The sequence below is a fragment of the Neophocaena asiaeorientalis genome, unplaced genomic scaffold (assembly GCF_003031525.2).
Source record: "Neophocaena asiaeorientalis asiaeorientalis breed wild unplaced genomic scaffold, Neophocaena_asiaeorientalis_V1.1 scaffold39, whole genome shotgun sequence".
In the NCBI taxonomy this organism is placed as follows: domain Eukaryota; kingdom Metazoa; phylum Chordata; class Mammalia; order Artiodactyla; family Phocoenidae; genus Neophocaena; species Neophocaena asiaeorientalis.
In genome coordinates, this window is record NW_020175670.1 from 6156592 (window position 1) to 6183452 (window position 26861).

The 26861-nt window shown below is 40.4% G+C and overlaps 1 protein-coding gene across 2 annotated transcripts in view; it reads right to left on the minus strand.

Annotated features, from left to right (window-relative positions):
• N4BP2 (NEDD4 binding protein 2) overlaps nt 1-26089 on the minus strand; it is a 117399-nt gene extending 91310 nt beyond the window's left edge. The window contains exons 1-3 of one of the 2 annotated variants that reach the window (XM_024731677.1): nt 25954-26089; nt 20215-20278; nt 11620-11719 (exon numbers count right to left, since the gene is read on the minus strand). The gene's annotated coding sequence lies outside the window, so the exon portion shown is untranslated. The remainder of the gene's footprint in view (nt 1-11619; nt 11720-20214; nt 20279-25953) is intronic. The other variant, XM_024731678.1, reaches the window with a different exon arrangement.
• Nucleotides 26090-26861: the final 772 nt, after the last annotated feature.

Below are 26861 nucleotides of genomic sequence, written 5' to 3' on the forward strand. Positions count from 1 at the left end.
CTATACCCCCAAAAAAAAAAAAAAAAAAAAAAAAAAAAAAAAAAAAAGGATCAAGGACTTAAATCCATAAAACTATAAAACTTTTAGAAAGAAAAAAAAGAAGAAGAAAATCTTCAGGATCTAGGCTAGGCAAAAACACCAAAAGTATGATCCATAAAAGGAAAAACTGATAAACTGTACTTCATCAAAATTTAAAACTTTTGTTCTGTGAAGAACCTTGTTAAGAGGATGAAAAGAAAAGTGACAGACTGAGAGAAAATGCTTGCATACCATGTATCTAACATAGGACTAGTATCTAAAATATATAAAAGAACTTTATCAAAACTCAAAAGTAAAAACAGGGACTTCACTGGTGGCACAGTGGTTAAGAATCCACATGCCAATGCAGGGGACACGGGTTTGAGCCCTGGTCCAGGAAGATTCCACATGCCGCACAGCAACTAAGCCCATGTGCCACAACTACTGAGTCTGTGCTCTAGAGGCCACAAGCCACAATTACTGAGCCCACACACCACAACTACTGAAGCCTGCGTGCCTAAAGCCCATGCTCTGCAACAAGAGAAGCCACCAAAATGTGACGCACGTGCACCACAACGAAGAGTAGCCCCCACTTGCCGCAACTAGAGAAAGTCCACACGCAGCCAAAAATAAATACGTTTTTAAAATAAATAAATAAATTGATTAATTAAATCAGAGGGGGAAAAAATAACAAATAATTCAGTTAGAAAATGGGGGGAAAAAACATTACACCGAAGGATATCCAGATGACAAATAGGCACATAAAAGATTTCAACATCATTAGCCATTAAGTAAATGCAATTTAAAACTACAATGAAATATTACTTACACATCTATTAAGTTGGCTAACATAAAGAATAATGACAACACCAAATCCTGGCAAGGATGCAGAGAAGCTGGACGGCTCATATGCTGCTGATGGGAATGTAAAATGGTAAAGCCACTCTGGACAAGAGTTTGGCAGTTTCTTAAACTAAACCTGCAACTACCATACAATTAAGCAATTGCACTTCTGCGTGCTTATCTCTAAGAAATGAAAAATTACTTTCACCCCAAAACTTGCACACAAATGTCTGTAGCAGCTTTTATTCATTATAACCAAAAACTAGAAAACAGTTCAGATGCCCTTCAATGGGTAACATGGTTAAACAAACTATGTTACTTCCATTCATGAAGTACTAGTCAGCAATAAAAAGAAAATATACTATTGATACACAAGACCTGGATGAAATTCCAAAGAATTATGCTGAGTACAAAAAGTCAATCCCAAAAGGCTATATACTGAATGGTCCCCATTTATTTAACATTCTTGAAATGACAAAATTATAGAAATAGAGAACAGATTAGCGGTTGTCAAAAGTTAAGGAGGAGGGGGGCTTCTCTGGTGGCGCAGTGGTTGAGAATCTGCCTGCCAATGCAGGGGACATGGGTTCGAGCCCTGGTCCGGGAAGATCCCACATGCCGCGGAGCAACTAAGCCCGTGTGCCACAACTACTGAGCCTGCACTCTAGAGCCCGTGAGCCACAACTACTGAAGCCCGGATGACCGTGCTCCGCAACAAAAGAAGCCCACGCACCACAACGAAGAGTAGTTCCAGCTCTCCGCAACTAGAGAAAGCCCACGTGCAGCAGCAAAGCCCCAACACAGCCAAAAATAAATAAGTAAATAAAGTATTCTGAGATTTGAGACTACTTTAAAAAAAAAAAAAAAAAAGTTAAGGAGGAGGAAGGAGAGGGTAGTAGTAGGTATGGCTATAAAAGGGTAATTTGAGGGACTCTTGTGGTGATGGAAATGTTCTATATGTTGACTGTATTAATGTCAATATCCTGGTTGTGATGCCATACTAAGTTTTGCAAACATGCTTCTTTTATTGAGGGAACTGGGTGAAAAGCACAGGAGATTTCTCTGTATTATTTGTGACAGCTGCATGTGAATCTACAATCTCAAAAAGTCTAATTTTGAAAAAGAGGATGTAAAATTAAAAATTCAGTTCCTCAGTCACACTAGTCACATTTCAAGGGCTCAATAGCTACATGTAGTTAATGACTATCATACTGCACAGAGAACTTTTCCATAATTCTACTGGACAGCACTGTTCTAGAATATAAGTTCCATTGGGCAAGTGAATATCCCATTTTAGGAAGTTAAGAAGCTTTATATACAGAAAAGTACAAATTGAAGGTCATAAAGAAAAAGAAGTACTACCACATCTAGCCACATTTAAATTTAAATACCTGTATATCAAAAAAAAAAAAAAAAAGGGGCTTCCCTGGGGGTGCAGTGGTTGAGAGTCCCCCTGCCGATGCAGGGGACACAGGTTCGTGCCCCGGTCCGGGCAGACCCCACATGCCATGGAGCGGCTGGGCCCGTGAGCCATGGCCCCTGAGCCTGCACGTCCAGAGCCTGTGCTCCACAATGGGAGAAGCCACAACAGTGAGAGGCCCGCGTACCGCAAAAAAAAAAAAAAATTTACAGGAAAATGGCAACTCTTTCCAATTTCTCTCCTTCCATTCTTTCTTAGACAGCATTTTGCCCCCACCATTTCTACCACTACACTAACAACTGCTCATGTCTAAATCACCAGTAACCTACGTCAATGATAAAAGTCAAAGACAAAAGGTCTAATCCACCAGGAAGATGCAGCAGTTCTAAATTTGCATTCAACTAGTGAAAGCCCTCTCTTGGTAACTATTAGAACAAGGAGGTCCCCACCACGGACACACAGAGGAGAAGGAGGAGGTGGGAAAAGGGAGAGAAAAAACAGTAAGGCCATAAAAGATTTGAGCCATACTATAACGACTTATTATCTATACAACACTGCACCCAATAACCACAGAATACACTATTTTCAAGTACACATGGAATTATTCTAGAAATCAGTAGCAAAAATATAATTAGAAAACCAAATTACTTGAAAATTAAGAAATACATGTCTATATATCAAAGAAGAATTCATTATAATTACATACTAATTAAAATTAATTTTAAAAATAATTAATATCAATTAGAAAATATTTTTAACCAAATAAAAATGTTATATATCCATACTTGTGAGAAACAAAGTCACGCGTAGAAGAAAAGCATACAAATGCATATATTAGAAAAGAAGAAGGGCTAAAAAAATAAATGATCTAAGCATCCAAATAACAGTTGGGGGAAATAAACAGCAAATCAAACCCAAAGAAACTAGAAAGAAGGAAATAATAAAGAGCAAAGAGAAAACAGAAAACAACTATACAGTACAGAGGATCGAAAAAGTCAAAAGATGGTTCCCTGGGGGAAAAAAAAAACCACAAGAATAAATCACTGGCAAGAGTGATCAAAAAAAGACAGAAAAGGCACAAACAACCAATATCAGAAATGAAAACGGAGACATCACTGTCAAGCCCACGGACATTTAAAAAAAGAGATGAATCTTGTCTTACAAGACTCTCATTATCTTAAGACTCTGATGCATCTCTTTAGGAGTCCAGTATATGTCTATATACAATTTATGGAAGAAATTTGCTTTCTTTTCACCTGTTAGTTTGAAATTAATGAATAAATTCTTTGTCTTGGTTGTAAAAAATAAAAAAAGAGATGAAGATATCATAAACAATTTAACATCCATAAATTTTAAACTTTAAATGAAATGCACATATTATTTTTTAAAAAACAAACATCATACCATACCAGATATTTTAAAAACCTGATAGTCCTGTATCTATTAAAGAAATGAAATCTGTAATTTAAAACCTTCCCACAAAGAAACTCCAAGTCTACATGGCTTCATCAATAAATTCCACTAAAGGGACTTCCCTGGCGGTCCAGTGGTTAGGACTCCACTCTTCCACTGCAGGGGGCTCAGGTTCCACCCCTGGTTGGGGAACTAAGATCCCACATGCCGAGTGGCATGGCCAAAAAAATTTTTTTCTAGTTTTTTAAAATAAATAAATTCCACTACGGGTTTCCCTGGTGGCACAGTGTTGAAGATTCTGCCTGCCAAAGCAGGAGACACGGGTTCGATTCCTGGTCCGGGAAGATCCCACATGCTGTGGATCAACTAAGCCCGTGCACCACAACTACTGAACCTGTGCTCTAGAGCCCGCGAGCCACAACTGCTGAAGCCCGCACGCCTAGAGCCCATGCTCTGCAACAAGAGAAGCCACCACAGTGAGAAGCCCGTGAAGAGTAGCCCCCGCTCGCCACAACCAGAGAAAGTCCACAAACAGCAACGAAGACCCAACGCAGCCAAAAATAAATAAATTAATTTGTAAAAAAGTAATAAAATAAATTCCACTAAATAATCTAATACCCATCTTATACAAACTTTTCCAGAGACTAGAAAAAGAAGAAACACTTCCCAACTCATTTTATGAGGCCAATATAACCTGATAACTCTGCAAGTTATTAAAAGAAAGAAAAATTACAAGCCTATTTCACTCATGAAAATAGATACAAAATTCCTAAACAAAATATTAAAGTAGTAATACATAAATTATGAGTGATGTTACATAAAATACAAAAATTATATTAGTGACTGATAAGAATAATGCATCAGTAATCTGAATTTATTTTAAGAATATAAGGTTGTCAAAATATTTGAAAGATCTAGAGCCCGCGAGCCACAACTGCTGAAGCCCGCACGCCTAGAGCCCATGCTCTGCAACAAGAGAAGCCACCACAGTGAGAAGCCCGTGAAGAGTAGCCCCCGCTCGCCACAACCAGAGAAAGTCCACAAACAGCAACGAAGACCCAACGCAGCCAAAAATAAATAAATTAATTTGTAAAAAAGTAATAAAATAAATTCCACTAAATAATCTAATACCCATCTTATACAAACTTTTCCAGAGACTAGAAAAAGAAGAAACACTTCCCAACTCATTTTATGAGGCCAATATAACCTGATAACTCTGCAAGTTATTAAAAGAAAGAAAAATTACAAGCCTATTTCACTCATGAAAATAGATACAAAATTCCTAAACAAAATATTAAAGTAGTAATACATAAATTATGAGTGATGTTACATAAAATACAAAAATTATATTAGTGACTGATAAGAATAATGCATCAGTAATCTGAATTTATTTTAAGAATATAAGGTTGTCAAAATATTTGAAAGTCAGGCTTCCCTGGTGGTGCAGTGGTTAAGAATCTGCCTGACACTGCAGGGGACATGGGTTTGAGCCCTAGTCTGGGAAGATCCCACATGCCGCGGAGCAACTAAGCCCGTGCTCCACAACTACTGAGCCTGTGCTCTAGAGCCCACACGCTGCAACTCCTGAAGGCCGCACACCTGGAGCCCGTGCTCTATAACAAGAAAAGCCACTGCAATGAGAAGCCCATGCACCACAATGAAGAGTAGACCCTGTTCGCCGCAACTAGAGAAAGCCCACGCGAACAACGAAGACACAACACAGCCAAAAATAAAATTAATTAATTTAAAAAATATATTTGAAAGTCAACCAATGCAATTCCTGATATTAACAAAATAAAGAAGAAAAGTCATATAATCAACTACATTGTACCAGAGCTCATGGCCAGAGCATTAAGACTTGAAAAGGAAATAAAAGTTCTAAAGATTGGAAAGGAGGAAATAGAACCATCGTTATTCAGACACTAAAATTGAGTGCATATGAAATCCAAAAGAATTTACAGATTATCCGTTGGATTACCCAGATAATTTAGCAAGGTTGCCAGACTGTATATCTCTTTAACACCAACATTGAGAAAATGAAATTAAATCTAATGGTCTAGACTTACTAGCCGCATTTACTCAGCTGATAAATCCCTCCTCCAAAGAACGTTTAACATTATCTTCTCAGGACAGTGCCACTCTCAGGATTTCCTCATCACTCAATTTGGAAACAGTGGAGCTTACCCACTCCTTTGGTGATCTTTCCATGGCTTTAAACACTAACAAAATGCTAACTAATTTACATCTCCAATCTGCACCTCTTCCCTGACTCCATACCGACACCAAACTACCCACTGAACATCTCCACTTTGTGTATCCAATAGACATCTCAAACCAAGCATGTCTAAGTGATCTTCTGAAACTCCACTGCAGACCCCCCCTAACTACAATCCTCTCAACTGCAGCAATAGAAGTTTCCAGTTGCTGAGGCAAAAAAAAACTGAGTCATTTTTGCCTCCTCTTTCCCTCACACCTCATGTCTAATCATTCAGCAAATCTTGCCAGTTCTAAATTCAATGTATATTCAGATCATGTGGTAACTCTATGTTTAACCTTCTGAGGAAGTGCCAGACTGTTTCCCAAAGTGGCTGCACCATTTTCAACTTCTATCAGTATTGTATGGGGATTCCCCATTTCTCTACAATCTCACCAACACCTGTTATTGTCTCTCTTTTTGACTATGGCCATCCTAATGGTATCTCATTGTGGCTTTAACTTGCATTTCCCTAATAACTAACATTGACCATCACTTATGTGCTTATTGGCATTCATATATCTTCTTTGAAGAAATGTCTATTCAGATCCTTTGCCCATTTTTAAAGTTAAGGGTTACTTGTCTATATTACTGAGCTTTAAGAATTCCTTGTATTTCTGGATACAAGTCCTTTATCAAATATAAAATATTTTCTCCCATTCTGTGGGTTGTCTTTTTCACTTTCTTGATGGTGTCCTTCGAAGCATATTTTTTATCTTGATGAATTTTTTTTTTTTTGTCAGTTACACTTTTGGTATCCTAAGAAACCATTGCCTAAACCAAGGTCACAAAGATATGTGCCATGCTTTCTTCTAAGAATTTTGTAGTTTTAGCTCTTACATTTAGGTCTTCAATCCATTTTGAGTTAATTTTTGTATATGGTGTAAGACAGGGGTCCAAGTTAATTTTTTTGCATGTGGATATCCAGTTGTCCCATCACCACTGGTTGAAAATACTATTCTTTCCCCATTGAATGGTCTTGGTACCCTTGCTAAAAATCAACTGACCATGAGAATAAGAGTTTACTGCTTGACTCTCAGTTCTATTTCATTCATCTATATGTCTATTCTTATGCCAGTATCACACTGTCCTGATTCTTGTGCTTTGCAGTAAATTTTAAAATTAGGAAATGTGAGTCTTCCAATGTTGTTCTCCTTTTCCAAGACTGTTTTGCAATTCCGGGCCCCTTGCATTTTCCATGTGAAATTTAGAGTCAGCTCGTCAATTTCTGCAAAGTCAGACAGTACACTGACAGGGACTGCGTTGAATCAGTAGATCGTAAGTCAAATCAGGTCACTCCTTTGCTTTAAAACCTCCAATAGCTCTGCATCTCATGCAGAGTAAAAGCCCAGGTTCTTAAAATGGCCTAGTTACAATCCTAAACAGTCTGGTTCCCTAATAACTCTCTCAAATCATTTCTTGCTAGTCTCCCTCTTGCTCTTTCTTAAACTCACCCAGTATTCTCCTGCTTCACTGCCCTTACACTTGATTCATAGCCAGAAATGCACTCCTCCCCACCCCCCAGATATGTATCTGACTTGCTTTTTTTTTTTTTTTTTTTTTTTTTCGGTACACGGGCCCAGCCGCTCCGCGGCATGTGGGATCCTCCCGGACCGGGGCATGAACCCGTGTTCCCTGCATTGGCAGGCGGACTCTCAACCACTAAGCCACCAGGGAAGCCCTCTGACTTGCTTTTTACAAGACTTTACTCATGGCACCTTTGTAGTGAGGCTTTCCCTAACGACCCAGTGTAAAATCGTGCGCACACAGAGTTCTCTCCATCTTCCTTTCATTATTTTTTGCTTCAAAGCAGTTATCACTCTATAATTTTGATGTTTATTTTGTTTAATGCCTGTATACTGACACTAAAAGTAAGCTCTTTGAAAAAAAATGTTTTTGTCAATTCTGTTCACTCCTGCATTGCCATCACTAAACTATAGTAAATATCAAAATTAAATACCAATACTAAAACAATGTCTAACATATAGTAAGCACTCAATAAATTTCTGCTGATGAATAAAGGATTAAGGCAGGGAAAAAGAACTAAGAACGAGAAAGCAATAGGTACAGAATTCTAAGAAGAAACAGAAATACTCAATAAACATTAAAAAGTTTAACCCCATTAATAAAACCAAATTAAAAGAGATAATATAGGATTAAAACATTTTTATATTGCCTATTAAATAAAACATAATTTTTAAAAATGACAATAGCCAGTGTTAGCAAGGCTAGAGTAAAATAAAAATTCTTATACATTGTGATGAGTGTAAACTGGTATAACCTTTCTGAAAAGCAAAATGGCACTGACTATGTATCAAGAAATTTTAGGTTACTTATATTTTTTGACCCATTTTTTTGATTCTACTTCTAGGAACTCATCATAAAAAATAATCACAGGGCTTCCCTGGTGGCGCAGTGGTTGAGAGTCCGCCTGCTGATGCAAGGACACGGGTTCGTGCCCCAGTCCGGGAAGATCCCGCATGCCACAGAGCGGCTAGGCCCGTGAGCCATGGCCGCTGAGCCTGTGCTCCACAATGGGAGAGGCCACAACAGTGAGAGGCCCTCGTACCGCAAAAAAAAAAATAATAATAATAATAATAATCACAGATTTACATAAATATTTATATAGAGATGTTCAAAATACTGTAACTTTTTATAAAGAAAAATGGAAAACAACTAAATATTTGGTGAGAAAGAAATGATAAAAAACTTTCTGATGACGGTAAGTACAATGTATTAAATACTTAACATATACCAGCTAGAATGTTAAGATCATGATTTTACTTAATTCTTAAAACAGTAATTAATATTATGCCTATTTCACAAGTAAGAAAACTAAGGACTAGAAAAAGTAAGTTATCAGGCTTAAGGCTCTTAAGTAGCAAAACTGGGATCTGAACCCAGGTTTTCTAGACTCTACTAGATACAATATCCCTGTAAATTCATAAGAATGGAATTTTATACAGCCATTAAAGACTGTATTTTGGATATTAACTAGAGATTTTTAAAAACTATGTTAAAAAAGAAAGCAAGACACAAAACTGAATATAATTTATACAGACACCTAAATGGGACTGGACTATATTAGATTGGAAAGGAAATCCTGGGTAATGGTAACTTTATTTTTAACTACTACTTTTTTTTAATCTACTTTTTATAAACTACTTTTCGCATTTTCCAAATAATCTATTATATATACATTCTTTCATCATCACGGGAAAAAACAACCACTATTATCAATTAAAGGTGAATCTTGGACTTCCCTGTACACTTCCTCCAGCTTGCAAACTATATTATCCTTCCACCTCTTTTTTTATTGTGTCTACCTATATGCAAAAGGATCTAAACATATAGGCAGTTTAAGTATCCAACCAGTATAGGGAAGAAACTCTTAAGTATAAAAACATACATAGCTGGGCTTCCCTGGTGACACAGTGGTTGAGAGTCCTCTGCCCCGGTCCGGGAAGATCCCACATGCCACGGAGCGGCTGGGCCCGTGAGCCACGGCCGCTGAGCCTGCGCGTCCGGAGCCTGTGCTCCGCAACGCGAGAGGCCACAACAGTGAGAGGCCCGCGTACCACAAAAAAAAACAAAAAACAAAAAACATACATAGCTGACACTACCTCCCAATCACTCTGTAGATCCAGTTTACTTCAATCCTATTTATTCACTTAAGTAATGCTCACATTTAACTTTTATCACCTGATTTTATATATCTTCATTTTTCCATAAAGAAGGCCTCATTAATACACTAAACAAGCTTGTGTAGCTTCTTCATATACATACCTGACCTAAATATTCTAAAAGGATATGGGAAATTGGGATGGGTAAAAAGGTTTGATATATTATGGAGAAATGTGAAAGGGCTGGTTCTCAAATGAAGAACCTAAAAACAAATAATATAAATTGTTATTAATAGTGATACCATGAATATATATATAAATTTCATATACACATTTTCCAAGCTCTTCTACCTCTATTATTCAGTTTTAACCTGAGAGAAGCTAACCAATACATACTTGCTCACAGATTACCATTAAAATATTTCAGCATGGGGCTTCCCTGGTGGCGCAGTGGTTGAGAGTCTGCCTGCTGATGCAGGGGAGAAAGATAAGCAGAGGTCTTATTAACTCTAGTTCTTTTTTTTTTTTTAACAGATAAGGATATATGTTCTTTTAACCACTAAAAAAAAATTCAGGGTGAACATGAAGTCTATAAATAGTAGTAGAAGTAAACATGAACTCTAGAAGTGGTATGGTAATGGTCAGTACTGCCATTAAAGTGGATATACCAATAAACAACACTTTAGGAAAAAACTTTCCTACTAAAAACTACATCATCAACACAGTGCTAACACTTAAAAATTTTCCTGTATCAGTTTATGAATAAATCTGTTACATGCATATAAGGGCTAGTAATTTTAAAGAACTTATCTTTATGGAAAAATATCCAGAAATAAATTTCTATAACAGTCAAGAAAGATATTCTATTTAATACTCAATATCAATCATCTAGAAATAACAGGTCTAAGAAAACTGATACTAACAATCAAATATATCAATAGTATTTTAGCTCTTTAAAACCACCATAAAAGGAACGAAAACAAAAATCATCCCTCTAAAAGGAACAAAAACAAGAATTTCTCTATAAGGAACATATAGGGAAGTTAGAAGACTCAAATATGGCACAATCCCAGACAAGATCAGAAAACATCTCTCTCAGAAACAACTGCTACTAAGAACCAATACAATCATTTACTGGGGATTAAGTTACCCTACAAGATGATTTTAAGTCTACTGCTTGATAAGCTGAAGGTAGATACTAAATCTCATCAAGGTACCAAAGGGCGTGTCACTAAAAAAGACAGTATTTATAGAAAATGTAACCAAATTAAGGTAACCAATAATCTTAAAATGCATCCATCTGTCATAAGAACTATTATAAGTAATAACTGGACATACTAACTATTGATAAAGAATGGTTAAATAAATTATGGCAAAAAAAAAAAAAAAATCATGCTTTGGAATACTATGCAGCTATGAAAAGTTGAAGGTATAATGTAGAAACCAGAAAGATCTCTGAGACATATTCTTAAGGGGAAAAGCCAGTTGCTGAACCATATACAGCTTTGGGCCAAAGAATGGCAGAAAAGTGTATTTCTCTACAATTCTTCAACACTTTCTATACTCCTTCATTACTTACTACCAGTACTAATCTTCCTTAGATATTTTAGATTCTCACATTGTAGGTTTTACTGACATATTTTCATCTGTATGTGTTTATTTCCCCAATTAGCCATGTTCCTTGAGAACACAGATTATGATACACACTACTCCAATTTGGCATTTAGTCATAGTCCCATACATAAAATAGGTGCACAAAAAATATTTGTGGATGGCTAAAATACGTAAAATATGAAGGAGTAAGAAGTGGTATTTTAGAAGCAAAGACACCAAAACACACATTAAATGGGAAAACCACAATACAGTTCTTTAGACTTCTTGGGTCAACATGTTTTATGCAACCACAAGCTCTTTGAGAAATTCTAGTAACAAAATATGTGATTACATTTTCCTTCTTATGAGAGATTTCTTTAATCACTCAAATATGTAAATAAAAGCTTGAAAACCTATGTGTAAAATATACTCACTCTAGACTTCAATAAACTTACCATCTGTCTATCGCTGATGCTATCAATGTGCTTATTAAGGCCACAGTTGACACCTGCAAACTCTACAGCTCTTCCTGTTATCCAACGTAATGTCTTCTTACTATTAAAAAAATGTAAATGATGATATATTATATACATATGTAACAAAAGAAAATTTATATCAAATAGTAATCCCAAATGAAATCGAAGTCCAAAATATATACAATATTTATAATATAGATATATATCATATTCCAAAGAGAAAACCACAAAGTAAAGAAAAAAGACCGACTTCATCCACCGCCATTAGAGGTGACTATTACACTCTGGAAATGGTTATATAAAGGGAAAGACCTAAGCATTTATTCTGCCTTTTAAGTAGAACATTATTTCAAGGCAACAAAATAGCGCTAATTGATGAGGGAAACCTTCTTTATTGAAGACAACTATGTAATAGAATCTAAAACTAATTACCATATCGTAAACTATAATTAAATAGCTGATCAACAATCATCAATGAAGGCTAAAATCATTAGGTGAAAGGTTGATATTGACATACCTGGTGCCAAAGTACCATGCCGCAGATTATTTGCAAGATATAAAAAGACAAACATAATTTTACAATAAAACGATCTGGTGGTCATCACCTTGGCCTGGTGATCAAACACAGCATCCAAATGGTGGGACAACTAAACATTACATGCCTGTAAGTGAAACAATATGAGTACACAGCATTGCTAAATGAACTACTCTTCCAAAAGTGTTTAACCTGAACCTGAAACACCTTTAAATCTCACTCCCAGTTTATATGAAATATAGGGGATAGAGGAAAAAGTTACACTGACCATGAAGAAACTATCAGGAATACAAAATGTCAGACATTCCCAACAGAGCCAACAAATCTGTATTATGGGAGGAGGAGGGAGGGTGGTAAAGGGGGTGGGTAGGTAAGAGACAATTCTATAATTTAAAAAGACTCAAGAGACAGCCAGATACAATGGGTAGCTCTTGACTAGATTTTCGTATTTTTTTAAAGGCAATAAAAGATGTTTTTGGAACAATTAGAGAAATCTGAATATGGTACAAGTATTATATATTAGGGACTTATTGATAATTTTGCTAGGAATGATAATGGTTTTGTGGTTATATAGGATACTATCCTTTTTCTGGAAGATATGTCAAAGATAATACATCTTATGAATTTTTTTTTTTTTTTTGCGGTACGCGGGCCTCTCACTGTCTGGCCTCTCCCGTTGTGGAGCACAGGCTCAGCGGCCATGGCTCCCGGGTCCAGCCGCTCCGCAGCATGTGGGATCTTCCCGGACCGGGGCACGAACCCGTGTCCCCTGCATTGGCAGGCGGACTCCCAACGACTGCGCCACCAGGGAAGCCCTCTTATGATTTTTTTAAAAGAGTAAATTTCAAGCTAAATCCTTAAATGAAATTATCAAAGTTCAAAATATATGTAACATTTATAATACAAATGTATAGTACACAAAAAGAAAAAAACCCTCATTTGCCACCATTTACTTTTAAAATGCTCAGGAAATTTATATATACATAGAAATATACACATATATAAAGCAAATGTAGCAAAATATTAGTAATCATTAAATCTAGGAGGTGGGTTTATATGAGTTCAATGTACTATTCTACTTTTCTATATATATGTCTATGTATTTTGCTAATAAAAGTTTTTAATATGTACCATGCTTCAAGTAAACTGGTTTGTTTACCTCTACAAAGTAAAAAATTCTTTTTAAATTCAAATACCAACCCTTAATTTGAAACTCTGAATTCAAATATACCAAGTTTTAATAAAAGCAGGGCACACTCCATATTTTAAAGGTTATATCTGGTTACGTATGTGTTCTAAGAAAAAGAAAAATTTAATCATGTGGTAAGGGAAGGAAGAAAATGAAAGAAAAAATTTTAAAGGATAAAAATTAAGAGAAAAGGGCTTCCCTGGTGGCGCAGTGGTTGAGAATCTGCCTGCCAATACAGGGGATACGGGTTCGAGCCCTGGTCTGGGAAGATCCCACATGCCGCAGAGCAACTGGGCCCGTGAGTCACAACTACTGAGCCTGCACGCGTCTGGAGCTTGTGCTCTGCAACAAGAGAGGCCACGACAGTGAAAGGCCCGCGCACCGCGATGAAGAGTGGCCCCCGCTCGCCGCAACTAGAGAAAGCCCACACACAGAAACGAAGACCCAACACAGCCAAAAATAAAATTAAATAAATAATAAATAAATAAAAATTAAAATAAAAAATTAAGAGAACCCCAAATAGCCAAAGCAACCTTGAGGAAAAAAAAAAAAGTTAAAGTTATTGTGGGGACTTCCCTGGTGGCGCAGTGGTTAAGAATCCGCCTGCCAATGCAGCGGACATGGGTTCAGTCCCTGATCCGGGAAGATCCCACATGCTGTGGAGCAACTAAGCCCGTGCGCCACAACTACTGAGCCTGCACTCTAGAGCCATGAGCCACAACTACTGAGCCCATGCGCCTAGACCCCATGCTCTGCAACAACAGAAGCCACCGCAATGAGAAGCCCGCGCGCCGCAACCAAGAGCAGCCCCCACTCGCCGCAACTAGAGAAAGCCCGCGCACAGCAACAAAGACCCAACGCAGCCAAATAAATAAATAAATAAAGTTATTGTGTACTGTTGGTGGGAATGTAAAACGGTACAGCTACTATGAAAAACGGTATGGAGGTTCTTCAGAAAAGTAACAATAGAATATGATCCAGCAATCCCACTTTTGTGCATACGTCCAAAAGAATTGAAAACAGGATCTCCAAGAGATATTTGCACACCCATGTTCACTGCAGCATTATTCACAATAGTCAAGAGGTAGAAGCAAATTAAAAGTCCATGCAATCTCACCCTTGGGGGACAGAGCCAACTTGGGCCCAGCACTGTACTGAAAGGGGTAAGGGCAGCCATTGCTAGTGCTCATGGAGATGTTGGATAGGGAGCTGTCCTGAGCTCTGACTGGCATACCAGAACTGTCCCAGCGTGTGTCCCAGCCTGGACCAGGCACACGATCCAGCTCCTCTTGCTTCAATGCTGCTCCCCATTACCAGGCATGGGGAGAGTGCACACTTAGAGAGAACAGACCAGCAAGGACCCGACCCTCAGGATTTCTAACTCCAACACCTTGGGACCTGACAATGCCCATAATAGGGTGGTGATGGCCACTGAACATGGGAGAAGCTCCAGTTCACACCTGTCTCTGGTTCTAGCCTCTCAGTCTCTAGTCTCACCTCACACCAAGGTGATAGCTTCCAGCACACCCTGGGGGAAGATGTGACCCATACTCACATGCAGAGGACACCCCTTCAAGACTGGGATAGGTATCCTAATTTCATAGAGACAGAGTGAGTTAAACAAAATGAGAAGACAAAGGGATTTCTTTCAAATGAAAAAATAAGAAAAAAAAACCCTGGGCAAAAAGAAAACAGCCAATGAAACATAAATAATTTACCAGATAAAAAGTTCAATGCATTAGTAATAAGAATGCTAACTGAACTTGGAAAAAATTGAGATGAACACAGTGAGAATTTTAACAAGAAACAAGAAAATATAAAAAAGAACCAGTAAGAGCTGAAAGATACAATAATTGAAATGAAATACACACAAGGAGTTGACAGCAGACTAGTTGATACAGAAGAACATACAAGTAATTAAGAAAAAAAAGTTTGTGCAACCTAAATGTTCATCAATAGAAAACTGGATTAAGACAAGTGGGAAGGACTTTCCCTGGTGGTCCAGTGGTTAAGAATCTGCCTTCCAATGCAGGGAATGCGGGTTCGATCCCTGGTCAGGGAACTAAGATCCCACATGTCGCAGGGCAACTAAGTCTGCACACCACAACTACTGAGCCCTCGCACTTTGGAGCCCGTGCGCCACAACTAGAGAGAAGCCTGCGCACCACAACTAAGACCCGATGCAGCCAAATAAATAAAGAGAAAGAAAAAGAAAAAAAAAGAAAGAAAATGTGGGATACACACACACACACACATATACATAATGAAATATTATGCAGCCTCTAAAAAAAAGGAAATCCTGTCATATGCTCTAACATAGATGAAACCTGAGGACATTATGCTAAGTGAAATATGCCAGTCACAAAAAGACAAACAGTATGATTCTACTTATATGAGGTATCTAAAGTAGTCAAGTTCCATACAGATAGCCTACAGAACATCATTAATCATCAGAGAAATGCAAATTAAAACCACATGAGGGGGGCTTCCCTGGAGGCACAGTGGTTGAGAGTCCACCTGCCGACGCAGGGGACACAGGTTCGTGCCCCGGTCCGGGAAGATCCCACATGCCGCAAAGCAGCTAGGCCCGTGAGCCATGGCCACTGCGCCTGCGCGTCCAGAGCCTTTGCTCCGCAACGGGAGAGGCCACAACAGTGAGAGGCCCGTGTACCACAAAAAAAAAAAACAAAAAAACAAACCACATGAGGGACTTCCCTGACGGTCCAGTGGTTAAGACTTCACCTTCCAATGCAGGGGGGGTGCGGGTTTGATTGGTCAGGGAGCTAAGGTCTCACATGTCTCACTCCCAAAAAACCAAAACATAAAACAGAAGCAATATTGTAACAAATTTGATAAAGACTTAAAAAAGAAAAAATGAGATGTCACCTCACACCTGTCAGAATGGCTATCATCAAAAAAACCACAGGGGCTTCCCTGGTGGTGTAGTGGTCAATAATCTGCCTTCCAATGCAGGGGAAGTGGGTTCGAGCCCTGGTCCGGGAAGATCCCACATGCTACAGAGCAGCTGAGCCCATGTGCCACAACTACTGAGCCTGCGCTCTAGAGCCCATGAGCTATAACTACTGAGCCCGTGCACCACAACTACTGAAGCCCACACGCCTAGAGCCTGTGCTCTGCAACTACAACAACAGAAGCCCGTACTCTGCAACAAAGAGTAGCCCCTGCTTGCCTCAACTAGAGAAAGCCCATGTGCAGCAACAAAGACCCAATACAGCCAAAAATAAATAATTTTTTTAATTTAAAAAAAAAAGAACACAAATAACAAATGTTGGTGAGTATGTGGAAAAAAGGGAACCCTCACGAATGTAAATTGGTACAGCCACTGTGGAAAACAGTATGGAGGTTTCTCAAAAAACTAAAATTAGAACTACCATATGACCCAGCAATTCTACTCCTGGGTATATGTGAGAAAAAATGAAAACACTTATTGGAAAAGATAGATGCACCCCAGTGGTCAGAGCAGCACTATTTACAATTGCCAAGATATGGAAGTAACCTAAATGTCCATCAACAGATGAACAGATAAAGAAGATATACACAATGGAATACTACTCAGCCATAAAAAAGAATGAAATTTTGCCATTTGCAACAACATGGATAAACTTGGAGGATATTAGGCTAAGTGAAACAAGTCAGAGAAAGACAAGTACTGTATGATACCACTTATATGTGAAATCTAAAAAATAAAACAAACTAATGAATATAACAAAAAGAAACAGATTCACAGATATAGAAAACAAATCTGTGGTTACTAGCGGGGAGAGGGAAGGGGGTGAGGGGCAAGATAGGTGTAGGGAGTTAAGAGGTACAAACTACTATGTATAATATAAGCTACAAGCCATATGCTAACACATATATATGGAATCTAAAAAAAAATACAAGTGGTCAGAAGAACCTAGGGGCAAGATGGGAATAAAGATGCAGAACTACTAGAGAATGGACTTGAGGATACGGGGAGGGGGAAGGACAATCACTATGTTGTACATCTGAAACATATAATATTGTCCATTAACTATACCTCAATAAACAAATATAGTAGTCAAACTCTTACAAAGTAGGATGACAGATGCCAGGGGCTAGAGGTGAGGTGGGGAAGGGGGGGTCGTTCAATGGGTATAGAGTTTCAGTTCTTCAAGATGAAAAAGTTCTACAGACCTGTTGTATTAACCATGTATATACAGTAAGTCCCCTCCATACAAACCTTCAAGTTGCGAACTTCCAAAGATACAAACATGTGCTCGCATGTCCAATCAAGTAAGATGTGAGTGAAATTGCAGCTTGCCCTCTGTCTCCTATTGCTGACGATCCTTCAGCTCTACCATCTCCCAGCTCCTCTCCCTCCTCCAGTCAGTAACCCTTCTTGCCTGTTCACTCAATGCCAGCTCCTGTATGCCAGCTGTTGTACAGTACTACTGTACTTTTCAAGGTACTGTGCTGTAAGATTAAAAATGTTTACTTTTTTTGTTTTTTTATGTATTATTTGTGTGAAAAGTATTATAAATCTATTATATTACAGTACTATACAGCCGATTGTTAGTTGGGTACCCAGGCTAACTTTGTTGGACTTATGAACACGTTCTCAGAATGGAACTTGTTCATATGTAGGGGACTTACTGTATTATTAACACTACTATCCTGTTCACTTAAAAGTAGTTAAGATGATAAATTTTGTTATACGTTTATTACAATTTTTAAAAAATCTATAAGGGGTTTAACTACAAAGAAAAACAAATGTAAGAGAAGGGAAAGAAAATGTTCACTCAAGAGAGGTTAAGTCAGAAATAGAACAGAAAAGAAAATCACAAATAGAAATCCCAAGAAGTATAAATTTAATTACAACTACACCATCATTTATCAACTCTAGGTCTCCTGATAAAATAGACTTACTGAATCTTTATAGCTCCAGAAACTATACGCAGAATACTCTACTAGGTGCTCTGTACACCCCAATATGACTGATTGTACATAAACCATATCCATGCCCTATTCAACCACTTCTTTCCTACCAACTACCACCCTCCAAAAAGCCTCCATCCTCTCCTCCCTAACTTTAAAAATTCTAATTCTAAAAAGTTCAAATTCCTGTAGTGGAAAAACTGTTTGAAATTTGGTTTCTCAATACACCCTGAATTGATAACAATGAAGCAAATTCTTAACTCAGACTATCCAAACTCCCAGTATTTCCTAGGCAGTTTCAGTTCCTTAAAATAAAAGTAGTTTACAATTTATTGTTTCAACTTCCCACTTTCTGTTGACTTCTTGATCCAATGCAATCTGCCGCCTACATCTACTGGTTTTTCTCTGGCTGCCCCTTCTCAGTCTCCTTCACTGATTGCTTTTCTCATGCTTCTCTTTCAGTGTCATTGTTACCCTGGGTTCTGTTCCCAACCTTCTGCTCCACCACCTTTTTCTAGGCCCATCCAAATCCAAGGCTTCAGTACCTATGACTCCAGCCAAGAATTCTCTCCCAAACTCCAATATAGTTAACTGCCTTGAGATAGCAGATAGATGGGCCCCTGGGCTAGACAGCTGGTGTTTGTCAAGTGGAGTAAAATTGAAGCTTTGTTTTCCCTAGACACTCCAAGGACAAAGTTAGTGGCAAGAGCGGAGCTTTGCTGAAGTAAAAAGATAAGATGACCACTCCTGAGGTCGACAAAAACTTCCCTGTCTGCACATGCACAGGAAGGCTCCTTGAGGGGTCAAAAAAGGGAGGGGGCGCCACCCCATAATAAGTGTGGACATACCCCCAACAGCCCTCTGCGGTGGAATCCATCTTAGCAAAAAGTTGCGCACCCATGCTGGGGAGAGTCCTAGGACAGGTCAGATGTGAAAAAAGAAACAAGATTATTGGCCTAAAGTAAACAAAGACCCGGAAGGACTGTCCTATATAAGTGATTTAAATCACCTCTTTACTGCACTCCTCCTCATTAAAGAAGAGACTCATACCCTTTCTCTCCAGGTGTATATTTCTGCCTTGCTTCAGGCTTAAATAAACAAACTGTTTCTCTGTGTGCTCTCCCACTTGTTGTGTTGTGTCTCTAATAATAAAATTTGTACCTGTTTTTACAGTTTTTGCCTCCTTGAAACATTCCTGCTTTCAAATGGGGGCAAGAGCCAGGGCCACTTTGCTTCTAGCCTCTAGCCCCTGGTGGTCTAGCAGCTAGGATTCCTAGTTTTCATCCAGGCTACCCAGATTCAATTCCTGGGCAGAGAACTAAGATCTCTCTTCAGGACCGCTCACTGCTGTCTCTCCGAAAACTGCCTGACAGACATCTCCATGTGTATATTACACAGGCACTTCAAACCTGAGAGTTCCAGCTTAAAATGCTTCAATGACTCCACAGCTTTCAAGATCAAGTTCCAACTCCTTGGTTAAACCATTCAAGGACTTCTATGATTTGGCCCCTTACCTACCCCTACCATTCTCTTCCTCTATTCCTCCCCAGGTACTCTCTACTCCTCCTGTATCTAATTATTTGTTTCCCAAATAACTAGATAGATGGGCCCCTGGCCCATCTCACATCTCTGTGCCTCACACATGTTCTACCCAAAAGTCCCTCTACCCCATCCCACCCAACCCATATTTCTTGCCTCAATTAACTTTCTTTCAGGAAAGTTTTCCACTATCCCAAAGTCTGATTTACACAGAGCTGCCACTGCATCCTAGATACACCTCTACCTTAGCACCTTTGTATTTATTTGTTTACGCTACTAGTCTATAAGCATCTCACAATGTGTTTCTATTCAGCAAACAAAAGCTTAACAAATATTTGTTATATGCCAGCACAAACCAAAAAGCCAATTTAGTTCTTTAAAATACTGGACTTACCATTTCGGTACCTGGAATACTCAGGTCCATTATACAGGGCATCTCTTTCCCATGAATAAAATAACTAGGAAAATAAATTGAAAGTCAGAAGGGTAGTTAAGATTTAGAATGGATATTCCTTGTGTCTGCCCAGAACTCCTTCTCCTCCCCTACTCCACCAGGGGCCTGATTCCTGCTAATAGACCCCTGGCTATATAAGTAAGCACAACACATGATCTAGGCTGAACTAGGCATAGTACCTCATCCCCTCAGCTGCAGGAACTGGTCAAAGGACAGGCATGTGAGCAACTCTATCTAGATCCTCTGACGTGAGTCTCTAAGTAGGTAAGCCTGTGCGCCAGGAACCAGGTCCCACTTTGTGAAGAAGCATATGTGCAGTAGGAGAGATGGCGCCAGTGGTTAGGACTAGTGGTTAGGACTCGGCGCTTTCACTGCCAGGTCCCAGGTCAGGGAACTAAGATCCCACGTGCCGCGGGGTGCAGACAAAAAAAAAAAAAAAAATTTATAGGAAGGATCTAACTATGGGCAAGTTCCCACCTTAGCTCCTTATGGCCATCTCTATCCATACACTTTCTGTTATATGGTTACTGAACCAGTAACTTTTCCATCCATAGGCCATTTCAAACTGTATCTCTGTTATTTGCAATCCAAAAAGTCCTAACTAATAACCTCTAACTAATATTCAGAGAAACTGAATAAGATGGAAATTATATGTAAAGGTATACTTCACTGAAACTGTAAAAGGACCTACTTAGAAAACTTTCATCTATCCGATATAATGTCTTTCTCTTCCCTACTAGGTAAACCCCCAAATTACTATTTAATTCCCTTTTTAATACACTCTATGCAAATCACATCTTTTTTTTTTTTTTTTTTTTTTTTTGGCCAAACTAATAACCTCTAACTAATATTCAGGGAAACTGAATAAGATGGAAATTATATGTAAAGGTATACTTCACTGAAACTGTAAAAGGACCTACTTAGAAAACTTTCATCTATCCGATATAATGTCTTTCTCTTCCCTACTAGGTAAACCCCCAAATTACTATTTAATTCCCTTTTTAATACACTCTATGCAAATCACTTTTTTTTTTTTTTTTTTTTTTTTTTGGCCATGCCACGCAGCATGCAGGATCTTAGTTCCCTGACCAGGGATCGAACCAGTGCCCCCTGCCGTGGAAGCATGGAGTTTTAACCACTGGACCACCAGGGAAGTCCTTCACATCATTTTTTAACATAGTCAATTTACCTTTTTCTCTGTTACACCCTAACCAGTATATGGTGAGATAACAATAAGCAATTACAATGAGAATGTAGAATACTTAGGCGAACAAGTAGGGGCTGGCTTCCCTAGAGAGGTCATCACCTCTACGGAGACCTGAAAGATAAGTATGAGCTAACAAAACCAAAGGGGAAGGAAGCAGGGAGCTAGGTAAGGCATTCCAGACAGAGGAAAGCTTCTGTACTCAGGCCTAGATTTAACACACGTGGCACCTTGAGGGAGAAATCCAAGTAACTGTTTATGACTAGCAGCACATTGAAGGCAAAAGGAGAAAGTGACAGAGGATGAAGAAGTAAACATGCCAGATCATGATCCTGAAAGCCAAATTAATAAGTTCAGGGACTTCCCTGGTGGCACAGTGGTTAAGAATCTGCCTGCCAATGCAGGGGACACGGGTTCAAGCCCTGGTCCAGGAAGATCCCACATGCTGTGGAGCAACTAAGCCCGCGAGCCACAACTACTGAGCCCACGTGCCACAACTACTGAAGCCCGCACACCTAGAGCGCATGCTCCGCGACAAGAGAAGCCACCACAATGAGAAGCCCATGCACGGAAACGAAGTAGCCCCCTCGCTGCAACTAGAGAAAGCCCGTGCGCAGCAACGAAGACCCAACGCAGCCAAAAATAAATAAATAATATAAATAAAATTTCTTTTAAAAGTTCAGATTTTATCCTGAAGGCAATGAAAAGTCACACAAAAAAAAATGTTTTGGGACTTCCCTGGCGGTCCAGTGGTTAGGACTCTGCACTTCCACTGCAGGGGCGCACAGGTTTGATCCCTGGTCAGGGAACTAAGATCCCACAAGCCGCACAGTGTGGTTAAAAAAAAAAAAAAAAAAAAATTTTTTAGCAGGGGAGTTACAGGTTTAAATGTGTTAGACAGATTACTCGGGCTACAGTGGGAAAAGTGGATTGGAAGGCAAGACTGGAAGAAGGGATAACCACTTAGGAGGCTACTGCGGCAATCCAGGTAAGAGATGATGCTAACCATGGAGTTGGATGTTAGCCTTGGGAATAGAGGAAAAGGCACAGGTTCAAGAGATATTAAGGAGAAAGAATTCAACAGGGCTCAGTGATCAATCAGAATATGAAGCGAAAAAGAGAGGAAAAGGAATAGCCCATGTTTCTGCCAAGTTATTATTGGCAGCGCCTACTATTTACCGAATTCTTAGCACACATGCATTATCTCATTTAATCTTCCCCTAGAAAGAAGACGTAGCTTGTTTCATATTTTTGGTTTGAGGCTGGGAGAGGGAAGGTTGACAATAACTACAGTTTGGGATATGCTCAGTCTGAGTTACCTGTGGGAGCATACAAATGAACATATCATGAAGGTAGATGATATACGAGTCGGTTATCAGGAAAGAGCTTTGGGTTGGAGATTTAAGAATTAACAGCATACAGATAGTAACTGGGAAAAATATTTTTTAAAGTAAAATATCTCCTTTATTCATGCCAATATTTATTTAATACCTATACAACTATAGCTTTGGGACTAGTGTTAGAGAAAAAGAATTGAGTAAAATTCAGTGAAACTCAGTTACTATAGGGAGGAGGTAGTTCAATATAGCAGTAAGTATGTAATGGTTCAGAGGTAATACAATGAGTACGTGATTATCTCTGCTGGGGGAAGGAAGGAAAGAAGACTTTACAACATGTACCACCTAAATCTTGAAGTAGGTTAGCAGAGAGTTTAGGGGGAGGAGGACACGGAGAACAGTGAAGACACTACAGGCGGAAGAAACAAATTTAAAAACAAAAGAAAAAAATTTTTAAAAGATACCCTGCTTCAGAACAGAAAAATTAAATATTATTCATGTCAGTCTCCAAAACTAATTCTTAAATTTAATAAATAGAGCAGATATATTAAAAAAATTTTAAAGACACATAGGGAAAATTCATTTTACTAAATACTATATCATATTATGAAAGTAACATTATACAATTAAATGGTATGGCTACAAAAATTCGATAAAAGATGGAAGGATTGTTATTAAAAGTCAAGAGTCCAGATATAATTCTTTTTTTTTTCTAATTTATTTTATCTATTTATTTATTTATTTTTGGCTGTGTTGGGTCTTTGTTGCTGCACACGGGCTTTCTCTAGTTGTGGCGAGAGGGGGCTACTCTTCGTTGCAGTGCGCGGGCTTCTCATTGCGGTGGCTTCTCTTGTTGTGGAGCACGCGCTCTAGGCGTGCGGGCTTCAGTAGTTGCGGTGCACAGGCTCAGTAGTTGTGGCTCATGGGCTCTAGAGCACAGGATCAGTAGTTGTGGTGCACTGGCTTAGTTGCTCTGTGGCATGTGGGATCTTCCCGTACCAGGGATCAAACCCATGTCCCCTGCATTGGCAGGTGGATACTCAACCACTGTGCCACCAGGGAAGCCCCAGATATAATTCTAATGAAGTTTGGCTTACTCATAGACTGGCATGATAAATATAAAAATTAAAAAATTCAATCTCTTCTTCAATTCCTAATAAAACTACCACTAAAGGCACTTAATAATGTGATCTGCTAAGATTTAATGTTTGACCTGACAAACTAAGATTATTCCCAAGACTTAGAATGTGACTTTGCATATAAAAAGCTGAATAGAAGGAAGGCAAAGATGGTAGTTCTCTTCTAACTGCTTTGCGTATCAAAAGACATGCATAACCATAGATAAGAAGAAGAAAGGGAGATTTTAAGAGAAGGAAAATCCTCAGATAATATTAAAAAACATGCACCTACACTGATAATATATTTAGCCTCTCTTGTGTACAGATACTATGCCTACTTTAATAAAGAAAAAAACATTCAATAACTTAAGCCCACTTTTTCTATATGAAGTCCAGTGATCGGTCCTCTTTACTCTCCCCTTCAGAGCAACTAAAGTCAACAGGTGCACAAACTGACATTCCTAAGTACTAAATGCTGATTTGTCATGGGTTTTGTTTGTTTTATACGTTAGTCTTTTTTCATGAACTAAAGTGTAGCATCCATGCAGAAAAGCAGCCACTTCTTTCCTATTCTTTCCACCATCTCCATCACGGCAGCCCTCCATCCTACCACAGCCACTTGAATAATAAAGGCTCTGGCACGGGAACAAAAAATTGTTGATTTAATTTCTGACCTTTAACAACGGACAACGTAAGAAAATTAAACCATGCTTATTATCAAAACAAACACATGATGTTTACATTTCTTAAGGCGTTTAAAGATTCTTTCATTGAAAACTGAAGGATGAAAGCTAAAATGAGTTAAAAAGAGAGCTGGGCGTTTGATAGAAAAACAGTGGAAATAACAAAAAAAGAATGAAAAGCCTGCTGTTGAGATGAAAAGGTAACATTATTTTTTAAGTGGGGGAAGAGAGGCAGCTGCAAATCAGTTTTTTCTGAGAAGCCAGGTTCATGTCCAGGATTTTTTTCTCTGAGCTCAACCAATCCCCACCTTTTCTGAGTTATCCAGTTTCCAGGCGAGCAGCGCTTCTTGATTGGCTTAAAGATGTTGAGTAGAAAAACCAGCCAATCCTACCTTCAAGTCAGAACTGTGCTATGAAGACATTACAACCACTGCATGGCGAGACTGTGTACAAACCTGTCCGTGCCACAAATATCAGATCCTAGTTCTAAAGACTGTTGCCGAAAAGAAGATTCTTTAAAGCCAACAGCGAGCGCGATCGGCCGTTTACACTTTTTTTCTTTTTAAATTACTCTAGCTCTCTTTCGGAGAGAAAACAACAAAAAAACACCACGTTTTAACCAAGAGCTTAAGAAATAAACTGCCCCAGGTCGAGTGACTCACTCTATCCAAGACGGATTTCCACACGGACCTCTAGGAGAGGGTCCGGATCACGGTAGGGCTCAAGGAGGGACCCATAGAGGATCAAAGTTGCCGTGGGGGAGGGGGTGTGGACGACGATCCAAGCGGCACAGACACCGGGAACCGGGAATGCCTCCCCGCAGTATCCAAACTCGGAACGTGCGGAGAGGCTGTGTTTGGCTTGGAAGTGAGTAAATAAACAGCTCTAATAGGACTACGTGCTCGGGAGGGTGGCCCGAAGTTCCAAGAAGGATCAGCCTGGGAAAAGCCGAAGGCGCTCGGAGGGCCTCGAGGTCAAGTCCGGGCGGGAACTGACAGGGAAGCTACTGGGGGCGAGAGGGGTGTGTCAAGGGCCTGGAAGGCCGCCAGGGACTGGGGGGCCGGGAAAGCGGCCGCAGCTTCCGCCTTCGCCCGACCTCGGGCGGCGCGCCATGGCCCGCCTCTCACCGACGCCTCACTTCCCTTCCGTCCGGGCGACCGGGCCCGCGGGCCGGACTGCCAGCGCCGGTCCCCCACGTTCGAGGATTGGGGTTTCAGTGGCAGCGCCTCCCGCCGCTTACCTCAGGCCCTCCGCTCGGATTCGGGGACTCCGGGATTCCTTCCCTCCCGGACCCTCAGCCCAGCCCCGCCGCCCCGCCTCCCACCCGCCGCCTTTACCTGCTCCGGGAACGGGCGGAGGGCGTCGAGGCCGAGGCCGCGTCGTCGAGTGTGAGACGCAGCGCCGCGATTCCGCAGCCTTTTCCCGCCGCCGCCACTGCGCTCTCCAGCACGGCGCAGGGCTGGCGAGCAGCGGCGGCCGCGCGGGGGAGACGCACGGCGGGTGCCCGGCGGGGAGACACTGCCGCTCTCCGTCCGGCTGGGGAAGAGCAGCCTTGCAGCAACCAGCCGCGAGAGGGCGGGTGGGCGGCCGAATGGGGAGGGGTCTCGGAGAGTAGGGAATGGCTGCCACGTCGCCCAGGTGGATCGCTGCTCTCCGCCTCCCCCACCCACGCCGGCTCCCGACCAAGACCTCTGGTTCGTCCCCGAGCTCCGCTGGGGCGCGTCGGCCAGCCCCGCAGGGCCAGCCCCGGCGACCCCCTGCCCGCGGGCGCTCCCGCCTCTCCCTCTCCCCACTGAGAGCGGGCCCAGGCCTGGCCGGTTCTGCTGCATCTGAGCCGCCCCCACCCCGGAAAAAAGCTCGCCCGAAAGCCTGACGTGTTTCCCCCTCTCCTTGTGGTGGGGTCACACGGAGAAGCAAGCCATTTTCAATGCGTCGGGTTTTCGGGGAAGGCGGGAGCCGTTTTGAGCTGGTGAACATAGCATTAAGGGGCCCGTAATTTCGGCCGAAACAAGCTGCGCGGTAACCGTGTTAGACACAGCCGTGTATAAGCCTTTTCACTCTCTCGCAATCTTCAAAAGCAAAACAGAAACACAAGATCGTATTCGCTGGTTGAGGCTGGGAAGGAAATGGAAGCCGGGGCGGGCCCGCCAGCTCGCGGGTCCCAGCGGCAAGTTGGTAGAGACCGCGGGGCGAGCCAAGCGGCCTCGGCTTAGCCTAACTGAGCTGTTGACGCGAGGCGTGTATG